The following is a 15,797-nucleotide window of genomic DNA, read 5'->3' as shown; positions in this document are numbered from 1 at the left end:
AATACTCTCAGGAATTTCATGATTAACTGATCCACTTGCACTGTTCACCAAATAATTAGAATATACCCTCCACAGAAACAGCCATAGAATAACCTCAAGGTTTCTGCTGGAAACTGTCTCTCTACCATTTAGTAAAATGCAACTCGTACTTTATGGGTTGCTATGATAAGGCATCTGTGCAAACAGTGGGCTGTTGTGATTGATCCTGAGTGAGGACAGACACCTGTATCTTCTTACAAAGACTGAATTACATTCTTCAAGGCTTCCAATTCTTCAGACATTTCTGTTCTTTAAATATCTTCTTGACTTCAAAATAATTTAAGGGAAGTCTTGGAGGTAACTTAACCAAACCAAACAAATCCTGAGGAAATGCTGATGACACCCATTGCTGCATCTCTTATCTATTCATACAAAAAGACTGAAGTTTCTGTAACGCTTGTATTTGTCAGAAGTATTAGATGCAGCTTTAAACAGAAGCAACTAACATCTGTATTTTGATTAACTGTGTTTTGGGGAAGAAAAAGATGAAGCCAGACTCCAAGATACAGGTTTGGACATGGCGAGTTGTTTGAAAAAATAAGAATGGCTTTATTTTTTTTTGTGAAGGAGGCAAAGGGAATTCATTTATGACTTCAAGAACTTTCCTAACCGTCTCAAATCACAGCTATCCAGCACGCAGCTGTCAATGAAAAAAAGAAGCTTCCTAAGTCTTTTACACTTTTTGACATCACTGTAAGCAATAAGGACTTCCATAAAACATGATCTTGCATTTTTGGAAAGAGTCTGAGGGATGGGGAGAGTAGGTCTATTTTTTAACTTATTCCTAGAAATATTAAAAAAAAAAACCAAAACACCAACGAAACACCCAAAAGACATTAATGCTGTTTTTTAAAGTAGATATCATTTAAAAATGAAACTACCAGAAAAAAAGATACTTCCAAGCTAATAGCTTCCTCTAAGCAATCATTCTGGATAGTTAAAGTTTTCTGCCCTGCTCTGTCCTATTATTGCTTATTTTTATGAAACTCTATTTTAGCAGAAAGGCTAAATTACTTCATCCTGAATACTTCAAGTTTCATAAAGTTACAAAACAGACACCAGGATAAGAGGTTTTACAGAATCCCTGAAATCTGACTGACAGAGAAAAATCTAGACCCTACACCAATCTGCGCCATTATACGGGGTTCCTGCAGGGTCTCCGCCACATAGCTGTAATGTGAGAAACATTGTATAAACTCTGGTGGTGGTGTTTAAAAATAACTACTCCATTGTTATGAAGCATGAAACAATTTCCACTGCAAATCAGGACATTTTGAATGGCAAGGGAATGACAACAGCACTGCTGTAAAGCCAAGCCCGTTTATGAAATGTAGTCAACACAAATTTGTTTAAACTGCAATCCAATTGACCTTTTAAGCAAATGGATTAACACGTGATAGAGACTGCATCTAGTTTTGGTCCCCCCAATAGATGAGAGGCATTGTCTAACTAGAGGGAGCTCAGCAGGGGCCACCAAGATAGTCAAGCCTGGAGCACTTTCCCTGAGGGGAGAGTCTGGGGAAGCTGGGCTTGACCAGTTTGGAGAAGGGAAGGCTTTAGGGGTGCCTAACAGCAGCCCCCAATACCTATGGGGTATGTACCAAGATTACAGCCAGGCTCTTCACAACGGTGCATGGCAGGAAGACAAGGGATAACTTGCAGAAGTTGAAACAAGAGAGGTTCAGACAGGATATAGAGAAAAGCTGTTTCACTCTGAGGACAGCCAAGCAAGGTTGCTTACTCTCTGTCCTTGTAGGGTGTGAAGACCCAGATAGATAAAGTCCTTGGCACCCTGTCTGACCTGCTTTGAGCAGGGGGTTGGACTAGAGACCTCCTAAGGTCCTCTTCATCTTATATAATCCTATGATCCTTAATAACAGCGATACTAGATACTAACTTAGCATCTCAGGTCAGCCTTCTAGCTCAAGGAGTCAGTCTTGAGAAAGCCCAAAGGGAAATCCAGTAATTTCTCAATTGCAGAACTGCCAGCACTATGGCTGACATATAATGAAGCCTCCCAAGTCATCAGGGAAAAAGGGAGTTCCTGAAACATACTTTTCAATTTCAAAGCAACGAATGGTATGGTCTCCAAAGATCCCCCTGTGACACACCATTTACATTCTGTGGTTCCACCAGTAAAACAAAGGGACAAAACAGTAGGCTAAAAATATAGCAAGTCCCAAAGCATCATGCTGTTACTTGCTGGAATGCAAACTCAGCGTGAAAAATACAGGGGCAAAGTACAAAGTAACTGATGGCAAAACAATTCCACCTTGATGTAGATATTAATAAATTCCATCACTGTATCTCAGCAACAGTTTTTTCAATATTGTAACTGAGACTATGACTTTTTCTACATAAATCAATATTTTTTAAAAAATTATTTATCCAACAACAAACAAGAATTAACAAAATATATGTAACGCAACACACGCAAGACACAATCATTGCAAGAAGTAGTGGCTTGTTTTTGGAGATAACATGAGTTACAGGACCAAGTCTGAGCACGTGCCTTGTCCTCTTCCACAAGGGCTAATTTTGCAGAAAGCAGAGTAATCTGTTTTGGCAGGCCATACGCACTTCCTTGTGAAACAGCTCATGACTCGGAGCACGCCTGCTTGTCACCATAGCTGAAACACAGCTTTAACACAAGACAGCTTTAGTGACTGGAAATGGGTCTTGTTCACTCTCCTTTCCTCCCTCCCCTGTGCCCAAACAGATGAATTAATATCTTCTATAACACAGATAAACTATACTAGAGATCAGTATAATGACTTTAGGATTCATTATCAAAAACAATGACTCTTTAAAACCAGAGAAGCCATTTTTCTTTATTGAGAGATATATATGTGTGACCTTCTAGAAATTAAAATAAAAATTGGTCAGAAAAATTGATGGCAACAGGAACCATTTTTCTGAATCAAAAGGAAGAAAATCGGTTAGCTAAAAAAAACCCAAAACAAAAACCCCCCCCCACTTGATGTTTTCCTTATGTGCTTTTTATAAACTTCAATGTTCTTGAGTAAGAAAAAACTTTTTCCAGTTGTATCTCATTTACACACTTTCACAGTTCCTGATGTTGGAACTTTATATTTAATTTTATTTAATTTCAGAAGATTAAACTATTTCATAGTTTATGAAGATCACACTGCAGTTCTGCAATATGGTAATTACTCAATACTTAATGGCCACAGATCTGGTTCCTCATCCAAATCATCACTGGAGTTACTGGTATCAATGGAAAAAGGTCATCTTTGAGACTCCTATAGAATCATAGAATCATTAAGGTTGGAAAAGACCTCTAAGATCATGAAGTCCAACCATCAAACTGTTCACTCAGTTTTATAGCAAATTATGTATATTAGAACAGGGATTCTATTGCTCTGCATGCATACTTACTACACAAACCATTAGAAAGCATTTCTAAGACCAGTAACACAAACCAGGAGCATAAATTTAATTCAAAATACAAATCTAATGAATTCTACCTAGTTTTAAAATTTTGAGTTTCTAAAGTTTCCCCAAGAGTCTTACTACTGTAGTCTTAACATAAAGGATATGCAGCAATTACTAGTAATATTGTTAACAGAAAACCAACAAATAATGATTCCAGTTGCAATTCAGAGAGCTAGAACTAGGAACCTATCCAATAATGATGGCATTTGTAAACTAGAACTATTTTAATAATTCTCCTTTTATTCTTTTGGATCCTAACACCAGTTAAAGACACAATCTGGAGACATATTTGAAAAGGATGGAGATTTAAATGCTGTCTGCCCAGATTGGTGGTGGAGTCACCATCCCTAGAGGTATTTAAAAGACGTATAGATGTGGCACTTCAGGGCATGGTTTAGGAGACATGGTAGTGTTGGGTTGATGGCTGGACTTGATGATCCTAGAAGTCTTTTCCAACCTTAATGATTCTATCATTCTAATTTCAGTCCAGACAATCTGTATACAAGGAACAGAACAAAACCCAAAGACAAAAAGTATGTAAAAGGGAATTCAAAGACCAAAGGATAAAAAAGCAAACTAAATTAAAGTGGAGCACAGGTAGAGGACAAGGGGCTGTACTACACAGTGCATTTAAGTGCATAAAAGGACTATGACAAAATGAAACATGGAGCAAGTGATTAAATTTGAAATAAGGTATTTGCCATTGTAGTCATAGGAATGTAAACTATAAGAGCAATTATGTTTCATAAACTTCTAGGGGAAAGAAAGATGATGAGTATATTTTATTGCCTGACAAGGTAATATATTGATTATTAATTACTGACTGTATCAATGTATTGATATATTCATTCACTGACAGGGAAGTTGAATAAAAGTAGATTTCAGAAACTGAGCTGTGAACTGATACAGTCAGACCAGCAAGAAAAAAAAAAAAAACCACAACCCAAAAACCAGAGGGAAGAGACATGAATTTGGCAGGATTTGGACACCATTTAGATGTGCTAAGCAAGATAAGCCACACTCAGAGGATGCTTGATTGATAAGAAGAGAGGATTCCAGGGAGCAGGGAAACAGAAGAGGCTTCAGATCCATTCTGCAGATCATCTTGGCAATGCTGTGCTTAGCGTTCGGACTGAGCTCCTCATAATTCTTCCAAAAAAGGTAGTCCAGACATTCATAACATCCAGTAAACTGGTTGTTAAAAGTCAGTTACCAATCAAATGGAAAAGACAAAAGGCAAACATTTTCTTCCCACCTTTGAGAAAATGTGATGAACCAGAGTACAATGCCTAAGTTCACTTTGTGTTTAGCTACTGCATGAACTGTGTTTAACCCAGTTGCTTCTGAGAAGTCTGATTTTAATAGCTTTCGCTTGTTCTTGGCAGTTGTCCTAGCCACCCCAAGCAAACGGACTGTGTTCTGTGCAGGGCGTGTCTCCCAAATAGCCATGGGTTTTCACAGAAGCTGTTTATGTCATTTTAACTATATATTGAAGATATAGAATCAGATGCAAGACATTGGTATTAAAAAAAGCTATATAAGCAAATGAAAAGGATCAACTTGCCAAGTCTAAAAACTTCCTTTTACCAGACACCAATTACTCATTTACATGCATACATATTTTGTAGCTGTTTGCTACAGTGAATAATTAGTTTTCTTTAGAATTCCAAATTCAAAAGGCAACAATAATTTAGAGACTGTAAGACTCCTCCCCACCCCTCAGAAGAAAAAAAGATTACAAACATACTCTGAACTCTTGACAAAATTTATATGCTCAGATGATTTAATAGGCTTCAACTGTTCTGTTACTTTTTCACCACGGTATTCATAAAATATGGTCATTCTGCGACCAAGACAAGACACTCTGTCGGGCTAAAAGGCATTCTTTCTAGAAGAAATTGCTAAGCAATGGTAAAAGTAATTAAACCAGAGAGTGTGAAAAGACAGAAGATCTGAAAGCGATTTTCAGACAATAGATATATCTGCCTGGTTCCTTAAACAGTAATTGAAACATGCTAAGATTTTTTTTTTCTCCTAACTTACTCTCTGCCTGTTAATTCTTTTCAGGTAGTTTGTCACTTGTACTACTGCAAAAATTTGCTAAGAGGAGTTCCATAATGTGTATGTTAACTGCATAACAACAGGAGTTATAACAACATGTATGTTAAGTATTGCAAAGAAAAACATTTCCCCCCCCGCTCCACTTGCACTGTAAAGATAAGTTTTTGGGTGAAGACAGTTTTAGTAAATGAGTTCAGGATATACATTTTCTAATAAACCTTGCATGTGTCTCTCAAAAAAAAAAGTTTTTGATTTGATATATGGCTCCATGTTTTAAAATCAATCCCTGGTGTGCATTGCACATGATTTACAAGTGATGGAAAACATCCAAAATAGTCTATACTTCTCACAGAACCAGACTGATATGTAAAAATGTAACAGTGTAATAGAATACCTACTGATGATTTCATCACTCTTACTTTCAAAATATTTAGCATAACATTGATCTTAAACTTGTCAGTCTACAATTCTTCATTTAGCAGTTATTTTATACTTAATACAATGTTTCATCTTATCTGCAATATTATTGATAAAACTTTAAGGTTTGCAAAAAAGACAAGATCTGGTAAACAAATTTTATGAACACTTAAAGAAACAACAACAAAAAATCATTCAAAAGTACGCAATCCTTGAAAAACGCATTAGCCAGTCACATAATATGGTACGAACAGACCCACTCTGGGAGAAAAAAAGAGTAAGGAGATTCCATCTTATTACAGTCACCTCTCAGAACAGTTTCCAATAAATACACAGACTCAAAAACAAAAAGTCAAACCAAACTGAAATATGAATATCATCATGAGCAGAAAGATGTAGAAAATGAAAATAGAAAACCTGGTATCTCTATGAACACCAATACAGCTTTCCCTCCAAAATTATTAGTTATTCCAAATTTTTAAAGAGGAAGAAAGAATCTCTCTCAAGATTGAGTCAACATAATAATATTTTACGTCTACTCTTTGCACAGTATATAATCCAGTAAAATTAAAGATTATAGCATGTATATTAAAAACAAGATCATTACTGTCATGGCCTATCTATATAAACAAAGACTTTAAAATAGCATCCTTTTTCAATTTAAAATAAATTGAAACATGATGTAAAATATGAGCTTGTCACTGGAAACAAAATCAATAAATGGTCAGAATAATTATTTTTGAAGATCACAGAATCACAGAACAATAGGTGTTGGAAGGGACCTCTGGAGATCATCTTGTCCAACCCCTCTGCTTGAGCAGGTACAAGATGGCAGGAGGATGGACTGAGGTTTGATTTTGGTACTCTCTCTTTTTTTTTTTTTTTCCCCCTCTCCAAAGTTTTACTTCTGGTTGGGTATCGGTATGTTGAATACGAGATCTGATATTACTTCACTAATGAAAAAAATAAACCATTTATCAGGAAATTTAAATTAATATAACCTAACTGTAGAAACCAATTTTGGGACCAAAGAAAACATTATCTAAGCCCAATGTTTCCATATGTATATGAGCTGCTATAACGTTCTAGATTCCCTGGTTAGCTAAGCTGCTGAGAACCAAAACACACATATAGCCTCTATTCTGTTCCTTCCCTTCCCACACATACATAGAAGAGTTTAGTTCTGCTACAGGAAGTTCTCCAAAGTATTTCCCTTCAGAACTACCCTGAAATGAAATTGGCTGAAAAAAACCAACAAATGAAAAAAAACCCAGACCCCCCCAAGAAAACCCCTGAAGAGCTTGCCAAAAACTCATTGACTTGCAATAGGCTCAAAGTATTTAATATTCCAAACATATCCAGAATTATTTGCACATTTGTTTATTAAAATTTGTTACTGGTAGTACTTTGCTTTATTCAAAAAAGGAGACTCATTAGCCTGATAAGTCACACTCTTTTTACATCAACAAAAAGGAAGATGAACTGCAGAAACATAAATTTGAGTTATTTCATCCCCTGACAGACTTACCTTTTCTATGGTCTAGGAAGATTTTTTTAACCTGATATGACTCCTGAGAACAACTTCCTTGTAACAGAACAAATTTAATAATTTAAAAAATGTAGAAGAAAGAAAATTTATAACTCAGTGCAAAATATAGAGCAATTGCGAAGTGTAAACAGAAGACAGCATTGAACCCACCTAAAGGGCAGAACAGCTGGATGTTAAGGAAAACCAAATCCTACGACTGTGCTCCATTTACTCGTGTATTTTGTGTGATAGAAGTAGCACTGAAAACATGTTCTGAATGAAGTCAAGATCCTGAATTTGTTTTATTTTGTACTTAGCTGTTGGCTGCAACAACAGGAGTATTACTCTGCTAGAAAGAGTTGTGGCTTTCTGAAGCTATTTGAGTAGAGAACACTATGCCTGGGATACTGAAGGTGGTCTTTGTAGTACATAAGAGCTGCCTTTCCTTTTTACACATTGATGAAATTGCTCTCAATGGTAATTTTAAAAAGAGCTCTCTATATATAAAAAACAGAGAGCCAGCATCAACAGATAGATTCAATCATAACTTTCTTTCACCTATTAATGTAGTTATTTTCTCAACCTGTTTGGCTACTAATCAATTCATACTTCTCTATGAATTTAAGTGACATTGGGACACCTGGACGCAGAAATATCATTGGCTAATGATTTGACTAAGGAGAGAAGGCAGTTACAGTGGGTAACAGCTGAAGACTGCAACTGTTTGTAAATTGTAATCACCATCTCTACAATGGGAATTCTGACAAATCCTTCCATTCAGAAATATCATGAAATGAAATTTGCTTAAGCAAAAACAAATTAAAAAACCCTAAGCCATACTCATTTTCCTTCTGTGATAGTTTCATGTTTTGTTTTCTGTCCTAGACATGTATGAGTATTATATTTTAAAATAGAAACAACTAGGAAATCTTCTTATGACTTCTGCTCTGTCTCTGCCTAACAACATAGCCAGAGATTTCTCCTAAACTATACAAAATTTGATGGTTTTTATTTTTTTTACATAGTATTTAACTGTTAAAATTTATTTTTTTAGTTATTCTCCAAGATGTTTGTTTTGTTCTAAGAGACCTGACACACCAACTCTAAACATAAATAACCTGTTCAAAGTTGGCCGCAAGGCAATGATATTTACTTCCTCTGACAATATCTTTAAGATTTAGGAATAAAATTTAAATAATAGCACAGAAGAAATAATTATTAGCATTTCAGGAATTCTAAGTAATTACATCAGTTCCTGTCACAGCTGATCTAAGCATAGAAGATTTTAAAATACAATAAATCCAAATGATTAACTGACATGCAAGTGAAACCTGAACAATCTTTTGAAGACTCCAGGTGTGTACAGATCTTGCATCTCTTTTTTTTTTTCATTTGTGACTGAAAACTACCTGCTTACTATTTTTATTATGTACTTTATCTTTCTTGCCCTGAAATCAAATCTATTTTTTTAAACTTGCAAATTTGCAAACAATTGAACAAATTTCTCTTTTCCTACTCAGTTCAGTCTCTGTGGGCATTTACATAAACTGATTTTATTCCAGCAACCTTTCCTGTCAGATCTTGGTATCTTGTCTGATTTTAATTTCATTGGCTCAGCAAATTATCGAGGTGTTGAAAGTTGTGTAAGACACAAGACTCAATGCTTTTGGAATCTTTCCTTTTAGGTAAGCGACAGACACTCAAAGACAGTCATCACTACAGATAACTGATTACAACTCTCTCTTAGGGAAAAGTATCTCACTAAAAAGCATTTTTTCTGTTACTTAGAAAATGTCTTTCCTCCTTCTGGTTATTTTTGTATCTTTCTCACATTCTTTTTTTCAAAAGCCAGGCTTTAAAATGGTCACAAAAAAATGAATATGTTCTTTGTTATTCTACTCCTTTTCTGCTGCAGAGACAATACTTTTTTCTCAGAGACTGAAAGAGTAACAGACGAAGAAACGGATCCTTAGCAATCTAAATGAAATCAAGATGTTGAATAAGCAGGACAGCATCCTTTTTGGATTTTTCAAGTCATTTCATGTAAGTGTTTACTGTCCCTGGGTTTATTTCCTAGAATCTTTAGTAAAAGACTACATTAAGCAAAAATGGTACTTTTGAAGGAAAAAATATAGCTTAGCATTAAGGTCTTCCCCCCCCCTTTTTTTTTATTTATATAGATTTTTTTCCCCCCTCCATTTTTCTGAGAACTTTAACTCAGATTTTCTGCATCCCTCTCCTGGATTCTTAACTTCAAGAAGCATTATTTATCACGCCTTGATCTTTGACAAGTTAATGCTACCTGTGCATTTGTGCTTTGCTCTTATGCTCCTTTCCAGAGAAACGAGCACACTGCCTACAGGAGCAGGCTAAGGCTAAGATACCCCAAGTAAATGAGTCACAAAGAAAGTAATCTTTGGGTATTTTGGTCATTCTCACCCTTTCTTCCAGTAAAAGGTAAAAAATACCCAAACTCAGAAGTATTTTATTTCACATGAATTTCTTCAGGTAAACCAGACACGGATCCTAGCACCTTTCTAATGTAAATTGGTACTGACAAGACTGCATTATTTGTGCAAATGTTTTAGAAAGTTATCCTTGTTATTTGTAGTGCATTTTCATACCAATCCTAGCAAATGCAACTCTTGATTTCAGTTAATTTTTTCACCCAGCAGACACTCTTAGAAGAGACTCAGTTGAGCAGGCATTGTTACTGCTGAGAGAAAGGACTGACTGGCGAATGAAGGAGGAGGTTATACTGGAATTATTGATAAAATGTATACCAGTAAGTCTCTTAAATCCTCACTAGAGCAGCATGACAGTCAACAGGCTAACAAAAGTCCTTGTCCTATTCCTCACTTATCCACCTTGTGCAAAGTAACAGAATTACTGTTCACAACAGTAGCAATTTAAAATAGGAGGGAAGCAAAGCTGACCTCAGCTGGAGAAAGAAATTTTGGCTTCCATTTCATTTTGATATTCTTCACTGGGTGTTTTTCTGTGCTTCATAAATAATATACCTTCATATTACCAAATCAAATAAAAATTGTGCAGCAGGACTCTCTTGACTGTGTGTTAAATATACTGTTCGTAATGCTCCAGTACAGATACTAAGTGAAAAGATATGGAAGACCTCAGAGAAAAAAACATCTCTGCATTACTTCCTAGTAAATCTTTAATTTCTACTGGTGACACTTTTTAGGTTAGCAGTAAAGGCTATTTATGATATCCAAAAGCTTTTTATACAACACTAAGAATATTAACCAATGCTTTTCTACCATCCCTAATGCTTACATTCACCTCCTGTTCCTGAATATCTCCTGCAACACGAGAAATTTGTTTCAAACAAAAAAAATTGACTGCGGGTATCCTGAATGGATATTAAAGGCCACAAATAACGGAACTGGTAAGGAAGGAGGCTTCAGTACAGGCAGTAGGTTGCAATGAGTGCCCCGACCCTTCTTTTGGTGTGAAGGTAAGTACCTGCACAAGGTGTGGACAGGTGATGACCTGTTGTTCCAGGTGGCTGAGTGGCAAGAAACAATTAGAAGGCTGCATAGTATTAGTAGAACTGAGGCAGAGATAGGTGGTTGCAGAACCACGATCCTGTAGCAGACACCACTGAGGAGGCACCTTGGACCCTGGTAACGCGCAGAAGCAGGGCTCCGCTTCAGCCCCCACCTTCTAGTATCACCAACAACAACTGATCTGAAGCTGCAGACGCCCACGAGCAAGATCCACAAGGTGCAACTGTACCAGCAGCACAGAGTGAATACCGTAAGAAGAAGAGACGAGTGCTCATAGTCGGTGACTCTGTTAAAAGGAACTGAGGCACCCATCTGCTGACCTGACAGGGAGTCACGACAGGTTTGCTCCCTCCCATGAGCTAAGATCTGAGACATCACTGAGAGGGTGCCACAACTTGTCAAGAGCACTGATTACTATCCTCTGCTACTCTTCCATGTGGGCACAAATGATGCTGCAAGCCAGAGCCTGGGCAGAACTAAGGAAGACTATAAAGCCCTGGGAAAGCAAGTGAAAAATACTGGTGCCCAAGTTATCTTCTCCTCCATACTACCTGGAGAAAAACGGGCGACTAGAAATAAGTGAACAATGCAAATCAACTCCTGGTTACGTGGCTGGTGTCGACGTGAGGGTTTTGGCTTTTATGACAATGGCATGTTCTTCAACAACCACAGGCTGCTAGGGAGGGATGGACTCCACCTGTCTGGAAAGGGCAAAGGAATCTTTGGCAGCAGGCTGGCAGACTTGGTGAAGAGGGCTTTAAACTGAGGGACTCAAGGGGAAAGGGACAAACTAGCAATGCTAATGCCATCACATACAATGAGGGGATATGACAGGTCAGCCAGATCCGTGACAAAGGTGCTGTAGTGGCCTTATGCGATGGCAATCAGGAGACCAACCACCTCAAGAGTTTGCATGGCTATAGTGGGTCCTTGTGCACCCCTCCAGGGAAACCTGGGTGCTCAAGCACCTTCCTGAAACGCCTGTACACCAACGCACGCAGCATGGGGAACAAACAGGAGGAACCAGAGGTCTGTGTGTGGTCACAGGGCCATGATCTGACTGCAATCACAGAGAGATGGTGGGATAGGTCGCATGACTGGAATGGGGTCATGGATGGCTACAGGCTTTTCAGGAAAGACCAGCAAGGCGAGGTGGGGTTGCTGTTTATGTGAGGGACCAACTGGAATGCATTGAGCTCTGCTTTGGAGTAGAAGAACAAGTTGACAGCTTGTGGGTAAAAATTAAGGGACAGCCCAATATGGGTGACACTGTTGTGGGTGTTTGCTACAGGCCACCTGATCAAGAAGAGGAAGTTGATGAAGCCTTCTACAGACAGCTGGAAGTAGCCTCACAATCACAGGCCCTGGTCCTCACTGGGGACTTCAACCACCCTGATATTTGCTGGAAAAGCAACATGGCGAGCCATGCATGATCCAGAAGGTTCCTGCAGAGCATTGAGGACAACTTCTTGATGCAAGTGGTGGTGGAGCCAATGAGGCAAGATGTGCTGCCAAACAAGGAAGGGTTGGTTAAAGATGTGAGTTGGAGGTAGCCTTGGCTGCAGTGACCATGAGATGGTTGAGTTCAGGATACCTGCGTGGTAGAAGCAGGGCAACAAGTCAGATTAAAACCTTGGACTACAAGAGGGCCAACTTTGGCCTCTTCAAAGACCTGCTTGGAGGAATCCCATGGGCTAGTGCTCTAGAAGGCAGGGGGTCCAAGAGAGCTGGACAGTATTCAAGGACCACTTCCTCTAAGCTCAAGATCAGTGCATCCCCAGGAGGAAGTAGTCAGGCAGAGGAGCCAGGAGACCCACATGGATGAGTAAAGAGCTTCTAGAGAAACTCAAATGTAAGAAGGAGGTTCACAGTATGTAGAAAAAAGGACTGGCCACTTGGGAGGAATATAGGAATGTTGTCAGGGTATACAGAGATGCGACAAGGAAAGCCAAGGCCCACTTGGAACTAAATCTGCCAAGGCACATCAAAGATAACTCCCTATCACATTGTTTAACTCATACAAAAGCTGGAAGATCTCAAAATACTGCCACTGCATCTCAGTAACATCCGTTACTTTTCTACATCTCCAGCCATGTAGAGGAAAAAGCTATCAGAAATAGTCAACATGGATTCACCAAGGGAAAATCATGCTTCACCAACCTGATAGCCTTCTATGATGGTGTGACTGGCTGGGTCGATGAAGGGACAGCAGTGGATGTTGTCCATCTTTACTTCAGTAAGGCATTCAACACTGTCTCCCATAGCCTCCTCACAGGCAAGCCAAGGAAGTGTGGGTTGGATGAGTGGACAGTGAGGTGGACAGAGAACTGGCTCAACAACAGAACTCAGAGGGTCATGATCAACGGGGCAGAGTCTGGTTGGAGGCCTGTCACTAGTGGTGTTCCCCAGGGGTCTGTGCTGGGTCCAGTCCTGTTCAACATATTCATTAGTGACCTGGATGATGGGACAGAGTGTAAGCTCAGCAAGTTCGCTGGTGATACCAAGCTGGGAGGAGCGGCTGATACACCGGAAGGCTGTGCTGCCATCCAGCGAGACCTGGACAGGCTGGAGAGCTGGGCCCAGGGGAACCTCATGAAATTCAACAAAAGCAAGTGCAAGGTCCTGCCCCTGGGGAGGAACAACCCCATGCACCAGTACAGGCTGGGGGCTGAACTACTGGGAAGCAGCTCTGTTGAGAAGGACCTGGGAGTGCTGGTGGACAGCAAGGTGACCATGAGCCAGCAATGTGCCCTTGTGGCCAAGTCGGCCAACAATATCCTGGGCTGCATTAAAAGCAGTGTGGCCAGCAGATCGAGAGATGTTATCCTGCCCCTGTCCTCTGCCCTAGTGAGACCACATTTGGAGTGGTGTGTCAAGTTTTGTGCTCCCCAGTTTATGAAGGACACAATACTGCTTGAGCAAGTCCATCGGAGAGCTACCAAGATGATCAGGGGACTGGAGCATCTCCCTTACGGGGAAAGGCTGAGAGACTTGGATTTGTTCAGACTGGGGCGGGGGTAATCTCATCAGTGCTTATAAACATCTAAAGGGTGGGTGTCAGGACGATGGGACTAGGCTCTTTTCAGTAGTGCTCAATGACAGGACAAGGGGCAATGGGCACAAATTGAAACACAGGATGTTCCAGCTAAACATGAGAAGAAACTCCTTTCCTGTGCGGGTGCCAGAGCAGTGGCACAGGCTGCCCAGGGAGGCTGTGGAGTCTCCTTCCCTGGACACATTCAAAACCCCGCCTGGACGCGTTCCTGTGCCCCTGCTCTGGGTGTGCCCGCTTAAGCACGTGGGTTGGACAAGATGATCTCCAGAGGTCCCTTCCAACTCCTACCATTCTGTGATTCTGTGATTTCAAATCTTATCAAGCATTAGACAGTATTAACAGTCTTATGTACATTAATTGTCCATTTCCAAATATTATTATTTTTTCTGGTTTCCAAATAAACCCTTTTGCACAACAATTCTTAGCAAAAACAGGACTTACACATTTTTCCGATGCAATTTAATTGAAGATTTATAACTTAAGAATTAAATGTAGATATTTGTAGCCACTAAGTCAAAGCAATGACGTTCTTTAATATTAACTTACTTCTTTGGAATGCTTTTAGTTCTCAGAAGTTCTTTGAATACTGACTAAAGGAAGTCAAAATTCTCCTTTTCAGAATCCATGAGGCAAAACTATTATCTTCATGATTTTATTGAAGGCAATTCTCTTTATTTCAATCTCTCCCCCAGAAAAAGCTACATAAACACCTTTTATTAAAGAACCTCATCTATAGTAAAATGTCCCACTTCCCCACTACATCAGCATTTTTCTACAAAATCAAAACAGTGAAGCTAGCTTGTCTTTCAAGAAATATTTCTTGATGTTTAGCCAAAATTCATTCTAAATGTATTAATACATTTATACATGAAGACATTTATCTCTATAAAAGTTTTAGACGCACAAAATCAATCCTTAGAAGATTCTGTACCAAGTAAGCAATGAACTTCCTGCTAAATTGGCCAAAAAATTGCCTAGACTTGGATGTCAGCATTCTACCACAATTAATTGTTTAGGAAAATACAACAACAGCAGGAAAAAAAAGCCCTCTTCGAGCTAGGTAAGCCAACTGATTAAATGTAGCCTTCTCCTACTACGTTTAGCTCCAAAGACAACTTTTATTGTTATTTATATTGTTACCAAGAAGCAAAAGTTACTTGGTCATCATAATACTCCTAAGCCTAATGAAGCTTGCAGCTACATTCAAACCAGAAAAGTGACATTATTTTCATGTAAACATTTCTGTAAAAATGAAAGTATTCTTATACTTACTCTTTATAATGGATGCTGAAATTTATATTATTGAATATACTTTTTTTAAAAAGTACAGAAAATGTTTACAGTTAATTTCTCTATGCTAATTTGGACAGAACCAATTTATATACTGGAAACTACAGAGGCCGTAGGATTTTAAAAATAGGCATTTCCACAGGAACATAATAAATCCAAATTTAGCAACTCTCATAAAAATACCAGTTAATTGAATTCTGTTGCCTAGCATTCTTACTTAAATCTTCTGAAAACACATGAAAACTACCGAACTAGAAACAGCAGCAATATCAAACAGGAATATTTTTTAGCCAAATGCCAGCTGCTGCGTTTATAACATTCCATATTTCATCATTATGGACTGGCTTAAAAACTTGTATTATTGCAGCAGCTTTAATAAGTAGAGTTGAAGAGGTAGACTGTTGCTCACACATCACATATCACT

The 15,797-nt window shown here is 38.6% G+C and overlaps 1 protein-coding gene across 9 annotated transcripts in view; it reads right to left on the bottom strand.

Annotated features, from left to right (window-relative positions):
- Positions 1 to 15,797, bottom strand: part of CEP170 (centrosomal protein 170) — a 107,469-nt gene that overhangs the window by 42,317 nt on the left and 49,355 nt on the right. The window lies entirely within an intron of this gene.

This window comes from Phalacrocorax aristotelis, chromosome 3 (assembly GCF_949628215.1).
Source record: "Phalacrocorax aristotelis chromosome 3, bGulAri2.1, whole genome shotgun sequence".
In the NCBI taxonomy this organism is placed as follows: domain Eukaryota; kingdom Metazoa; phylum Chordata; class Aves; order Suliformes; family Phalacrocoracidae; genus Phalacrocorax; species Phalacrocorax aristotelis.
Note: the sequence above shows the minus strand (reverse complement) of the source record. Positions and strands in the feature narration are given on the sequence as shown.